The 7,333-nt window shown below is 35.4% G+C and overlaps 1 non-coding gene across 1 annotated transcript; it reads left to right on the top strand.

Moving 5' to 3' along the window:
* The first annotated feature begins 1,948 nt into the window (after nucleotides 1-1,948).
* Nucleotides 1,949-2,055, top strand: LOC113241293 (U6 spliceosomal RNA). Its single transcript, XR_003311515.1, has one exon. It is a non-coding gene; the product is annotated as a U6 spliceosomal RNA (small nuclear RNA).
* The last annotated feature ends 5,278 nt before the right edge of the window (nucleotides 2,056-7,333 follow it).

Here is a 7,333-nt window from a genome sequence, read left to right as displayed (position 1 = left end):
ACAAAGAGAGCTACACTAAAACACACTGTGATCACATTATGCGTGGAGGAACAAAGATAAAGATGATAGCAGCTTTCTCATTAGAAATTATGCAAGTGAGAAGACATTAGAGCAACATCTTTAAAGTTCTGATAGGATTTTTTAAAAAGTCTACCTAGGATTCTATACCCAGTGAAAAGAGCTTTCAAAATCCATGGGGAAATAAAGACTTTTTCAGATCTATAACAGCTGAAGGAATTTGGCACCAGCAGACTGCTCTTTAAAGAAAGGAAGTTTCTAATGCTTGGAAAATTAAACAAGATGGAAATAGAGATCTACACAAAAGAACAAAGTGACTGAAAATGGAAACTATATGGGTGAATTTATAAACTATTTTTCTTATTATTTAAATGTCTTTAAAGGATACTTGAGGACATCAGCGGGAATATAAGGACCTCTGAATATTCTTTCCCCTATAAAACTAAGAAGACTGACAAAAATTGTCAGAACCATCGTTTTTAGAACTCTGGAAGTTACCCAAAGACTTGTAACAATCCAGGAACTGTTTACTCAAAAAACAAAACAAAACAAAACCCACAAAAACCAGTTGAATCTTGGTAAGAACACTGACCTTTGTAGTGTTTTCACTTGCCCTATTCCCATCTCCCCATGCTCAGCTATGTGGTAGCCTAGAATACTAATAGCCCTCAATCATTGTGAAAACCAACCACTTGGCAGCCACTGGAGTGCGCCAAAAAGCGTAGTAGCTCCTTCAAAGCCTCATTCCCAAATGACTGTCATTATTGACCTGTTGGGTGGTTCCCAAGATGATCACACTCACAAAGCTTGTTTATATTTGACCTAACACAGAGGTGTGCCAGTGCCAATGAACTTTCCCCTGGGGGCATTTGTTAAAACCAATCAGTATTAGTTGTTTAATATTGCAACGGCCTCAGACTAGATAATAGTTGAGATAAACAATAAGCTTACTGAAAATCTTAAAAGGAAAATCTGAAAGATGTGATGTCCATAGGAGGCTTTGAAAAGCTCTGAAATGTTTTTGTGAACCTAGAAGGAAAAGAACAGGAGCATGCCCAGGGCAGGGCACGTGCTCATGAGAGACCTGAGAAGACAAAGTTCTCACCACTGCCTAACCTGTAGGATTCTATGCCGCAGGAAGAGAAGGCTACAAGGGGGTTGTGAACTGCCTGGCTTAGAGTTGAAGCTATGCCCCACTGAGCTCACAAAGCCACTCAGCAATGGCTGGGAGATTTATTGGTTCCAGGCATTTAAGGAAATCTCTGTAAAGTAACTATCTGGACACTAATATAAGTGAGCAGAGAGTTTAGTGGCCACACATAACAAAAAAGTACAAATTTTGACAGAATTAGTACAGAAACATCATTAAACAAACAAACAAGCAACAATGACAAATAGCTACACCAACCAAACTTTTAGGGGGCATTTCATATGCAAAGTCCTCACATTATTATTTTAAATTTCCAATTTTCAAGAAAAAAATTATGAGACATGCAAAGAAGCACAAATATATGGGCCATGTACAAGAAAAGAACACAAGAAGTAGTCAACAGAAACAATTCCTTGAGGAAGCCTTGACTTCAGACTTAACTTGACAATCACTTTATTTTTTAAAAAAGATTTTATTTATTTATTTGACAGAGATAGCGCAAGAGCAGGGGAGCAGCAGGCAGAGGGAGAGGGAGAAGCAGACTCCCCAGTGAGCAGGGAGCCTGATGCGAGACTCGATCCCAGGACCCCGGGATCACGACCTGAGCTGAAGGCAGATGCTTAATGACTGAGCCACCCAGACACCCCTATACAATCACTTTAAGTCAGCAATTTCAGTTTTCTTAAAAGTAAAGGAAACCATGAGAATATGAGAATTATTCCTCACTAAATAGTGAATGCTAATACAGAGATAGAAATTATTTAAAAAGAACCAATAAGTGTGCTCACTTTGGCAGCACATATACCAAAATTGGAATGCTACAGAGAAGATTAGTGTGGCCTCTGTGCAAGGATGATATGAAAATTCATTAAGCGTTCCATATTTTTAGCTGGAATTTAAATAAAAACTGGGGAAAAAAGAAAAAAAGTAAACAAATACTTAAACAAAAAGAAGAACCAATAGAAAAATCTGGAGTTGAAAAGTACAAACGCTGAAATGAAAAATTCACTACTGAGGCTCAACAATACATGTGAACTGGCAGAAGAAAGAAGCAGCACACTTGAAGATTGGTCAAATGAGATTATCCAGTCTGAGGAATAGAAAGGAAAAAGAATGAAGAAAACGGAGCAGAACCATCTGAGAACTATGGAGCACTGTCAAGTGAACCAACATCCATAATAACAGGACTCCCAAAGGGAAAAGCAAGAGATTAAAGGGCAGAAAGAATATTTGAAGAAATGGTAACCAAAAGCTACCAAAATTTGGTGAAATACATTAATCTGCGTGCCCAAAGAGTTCAATGAACTCCAAATAGAAATAGCACAAAGAGAATCTCACCAAGATACATTAGAATCAAACTGTCAAAAGTCAAAGACAAAGAGAGACTCTACAAAGCAGCAAGGCAGAAGTGATTCATCACATACAAGGGATCCTCCATAATATTACTAGGCAATTACTCATCAGAAACCAAGGAGGCTAGAATTATTGGGACAAAAGTGCTAAAAGAAAGAAAAACTATCAACAAAGTATCCTATTGTCATAGAGCTATCCTTCAAAAATGAATGAGAAAGTAAAACATCACCAGATCAACAATCACTGAGAGAATTCACCATATAGAAATAGAAGAAATACACACACACACACACACACACACATATATAAAATATAAGAAATACTAAAAGGCATACTTTTGGCTGAAATGAAAAGGCACTAGACAGTAACTCGAATCCACATGAAAAAATAAAGAATACTAGTACAGGTAACTGTATAGGTAAATACAAAAAAAGAGGGGATGCCTGAGTGGCTTCGTTGGTTAAGCATCTGCCTTCAGCTCAGGTCATGATCCCAGGGTCCTGGGATGGAGTCCCTCATTGGGCTTCTTGCTCAGCAGGGAGCCTGCTTCTCCCTCTGCCAGCTGCTCCCCCTGCTTTTGCTTTCTCTCTCTCTCTCTCTCTCTCTCTCTCTCTGTCTCTCATTCTGACAAATAAATAAATTAAAAATCTTTAAAAAAGAGTATATATGTATATTCTATTTGTAACTTTTTTCTCCTAATTTAAAGGACAGTTGCATAAAGCAATAATTATAAATGTGTGTTGATGGGCATGCAATGTATAAAGGAGTAATTTGTATTCCAATAAAAGCACAAAGAGGGACAGATAATGAAGCTATATGGAAGCAAACTTTTTGTATACTATTGAAATTGAGTTGCCATTTATCTGAACTGGATTATTATAACTTAAGATGCTAATTATAATTCACATGGCAAACGAGAAGAAAATAACTCCAAATAAATAGAATTTAAAAAATGACAAGGGAATGAAAATGCTTTTTAACACAAAAGAGGGAAGTTATGGAGAAATGCAGGAACAAAAAAGACATAGGATATAAAAAACAAGGAGCAACATAGCAGTCACAAGTCCTACATTATCAGTAATTACATTAAATGTGAATGGGTTAAGGGGCACCTGGGCAGCTCAGCTGGTTCAGCATCCAGCTCTTGATTTTGGCTCAGGTCATGATTTTAGGTTCATGAGATCCAGTCCCACATCAGGTTCCATTCTGGGTGTGGAGCCTGCTTGGGATTCTCTCCTTCCCTTTCTCTCTGCCCCTCCCCCACTCTTTCCCTCTCAAAAAATGTGACTAGATTAAACAATACAACCAAAAGGAAGAGATGGGCAGAATGGATATAAAAATCATGGTCTACCTTTGTGCTTTCCACAAGAGACACACTTTTAGATTCAAAGACACAAATAGATTGAAAGTAAAGGGATAGAAAAATATACACCACACAATGAGTAACAAAAAGAGAGATGCACTGGCTATACTAATATCAAACAAAATAAGCTTTTAAGACAAAAGTTGTTATTAGAGACAAAGACATTTTATAAGAATAAAAAGACATTCTATAAGAATATATGGGCATATATATATATATATATATATCTCCCACAACAGAGTCCCAAAATACATGAAGCAAAATCTGACAGAATTAATGAAGGGACAATCCAACAATAATATTTGGATACTTGAATGCCCTAAATTCGATAATGGATAGAACAACAAGGCATAAGGTCACCAAGAAAATAGAAGACTTGAACAACACTATAAATCAACTACATCTAATAAACTTCTATAGAATACTCCACCCAACACAGAATACATGTTGTTCTAAAGAGCACACAGAACATTATCCAGGATAGACCATATGTTAACTCATAAAGAAGTCTTCATAAATTTTAAAGGACTAAAGTCATACAAAGTCTGTTCTCTGACAACATCAGAATGAAATTAGCAGCAGAAAATTTGGGAAATTCACAAATACATGGAATTAAATAACACATTCGTAAATACCTAATGGTTAATTGAAGATGTAACAAAGTAAATTAGAAAATACTTGAAGATGAATGAAAATGAAAACAAAACACTTCAGAACCTATGGGGTATGACTAAAGTTGTATTTAGAGAGCAATTTATTGCTGTAAATGCCTACATTAAAAAAAAAAACCCAAAAGATCTCAAATCAATACCTAACCCATTACCTTAAAAGGCTACACAAAGGGGTGCCTGGCTGCCTCCTGGGCAGAGCATGTGACTCTTGGTCTCTAGGTCATGAGTTCAAGCCCCACACTAGGTGTAGAAAATACTTAAAAAAAAAAGTCTATACAAAGAGCAAAGGAAATCAGAAGCAAGCAGAAGGAAAGAAATAATGATGATTAGAGTGGAAATCAATGAAGTGGAGAGTAGAAAAACAATGAAAAAAATCAACAAAATCAAAAGTTTTTCTTTGAAAAAAATTAACAAAATTGACAAACTTTTAGCTAGACAGACTAAGACAAAAAGAAGTCTCAAATTATTAAGATCAGGTATAAGAGAAGGAACATTACTACCGACATTACAGAAATAAAAATAACTATAAAAGAATACCCTAACTATATAAAGAATAAAAATAACTGACATTACAGAATGAAAACAACTATAAAATAATAGACAACTGTATGTAGACAAATTAGGCACACTAGATGGAAGAAACAGATCTTCAGAAAGACAAACTACCAAAACTGAAAAGAAGAAATGGAAAAACTGAATAGATATAACAAATAAAGAGATTAAATAATTAAAATTTCTCCACAAATAAAAGCCTACGAACAGATAACTGATGAATTCTTTGCAAGTGTTTAAAGAAGAAGTAACACCAATCATTCACAAAATTTTCCAAAAAATGTAAGAGGAGGCAATACTTCTCAACTTATTCAATGAGGCCAATGCTTCACGGATACAAAATCTTGCTACCAAAACCAGAGGAAGGCATCACAAGAAAATAAAACTGTAAACCAATATTCCATATGAATATAGATATAAAATGTTTTAAAAAACAACAAACCACTAGCAAATCCAATTAAGCAACATATAAAAAGCACAGGACCAGATATCTTCGCTGGTGAATTCTACCAAACACTTAAAGAAGAATGAACACCAATCCTGCTCAAACTCTTCCAAACAATTGAAGAGGAAGGAACACTTCCCAAGTCATTCTGTGAGGCCAGTGATATGCAGATAATAAAGCCAGACAAAGACACTAGGAAAAAACTCCAGATACGTATCTTTTATGAATATTGATGAAAAAATTCTCAACAAGATACTACCAAAACACATTCAAAAACACATTAAAAGGATTATACACCACAATTAAGTGGGATTTATACCAGAATATGAGGTTCATTCAACTTATTAAAATCAGTGTAACATACCTAATTAATAGAATGAAGAAAAATACCCACATGATTGTCTTGTCACATAAAAAGAATCTGACAATACCCAACAACCCTCCATGATAAAAACATTCAACGGCTAGGAGTAGAAGGAAAATTCCTCAATCTGATAAAGGGCAATTATGAAAAAAATGCAGCTAACATCATACTTATGGATGAAAGCCTGAAACCTTCCCCCTTGGATTAGAAACAAGAAAAAGATGTCCACTCTCATCATTTCTATGAAATATTTAGCTAAGCTTACTGTCCTGATCAATTAGGCAAATAAAATAAATAAAAGGCATAAGGATTGGAAAGAAATAAAACTATTTCTATTTTGAAGATGACATGACTTTACATATAGAAAATCCTAAGAATTCCACTAAAAGTTATTAGAGCTAACAAATGCATTCAGCATAGTTGTAAGATAAAAGATCAACTTACAAAAAACTATATTTGCATACATCAGCAATGAACAATTTGAAAAGAGAATTATGGTAACAATTCCATTTACAGTAGCATTAGAAAGAATAGAATACTTAGGAATAAATTAAACAAAAGAAGTACAAGACTTATACACTGAAAACTATAATACATCATTGAAAAAAATTAGAGAGACCTATATAAATGGAAAGATATCCAGTGTTTATGGTTTGGAAGGCTTAATATTGTTAAAATACAATATTCCCCAAGTGATGCACAGATTCAGTGCAATCTATCAAAGTCCCAGCTAACTACTTTTTTTTTTTGAAGTGAGTGACGAGCTGATCCTAAAATTCATATGGAATCACAAGGGACCCTGCATAGCCAATCCTGAAAAAGAACAAAGCTAGGAGACTCACTCTTAATGATTTCAAAACTACTAAAAAGTTACAGTAATCAAGACTGTGTGGTACTGTCATAAAGACAGACATATAGATAGGTGGACTGGAATTGAGAGTCCAGAAATAAGCCTGTACATCTATGGTCAATTGATTTTTCAAAGGATGCCAACACATCAATGGGGGAAAAGAACAGTCTTTTCTTTTTTTATATATATTTTTTATTTTGTTATATTAGTCACCATACAGTACATCCCCAGTTTTTGATGCAATGTTCCACGATTCATTATTTGCGTATAACACCCAGTGCACCATACAATATGTGCCCTCCTTAATACCCATCACCGGCTTATCCCGATCCCACACCCTCCTCCCCTCTGAAGCCCTCAGTTTGCTTCCCAGAGTCCACAGTCTCTCCTGGTTCATTCCCTCTTCTGTTTACCCCCCTTCATTCTTCCCTTCCTTCTCCTACCCATCTTCCTATTTCTTATGTTTCATAAATGAGTGAAACCATATGATAATTGTCTTTCTCTGCTTGACTTATTTCACTTAGCATAATCTCCTCCAGTCCCGTCCATGTTGCTGCAAATGTTGTG

Source organism: Ursus arctos, chromosome X (assembly GCF_023065955.2).
Source record: "Ursus arctos isolate Adak ecotype North America chromosome X, UrsArc2.0, whole genome shotgun sequence".
Taxonomy (NCBI): domain Eukaryota; kingdom Metazoa; phylum Chordata; class Mammalia; order Carnivora; family Ursidae; genus Ursus; species Ursus arctos.
This window is presented reverse-complemented; position numbering and strand designations above follow the sequence as displayed.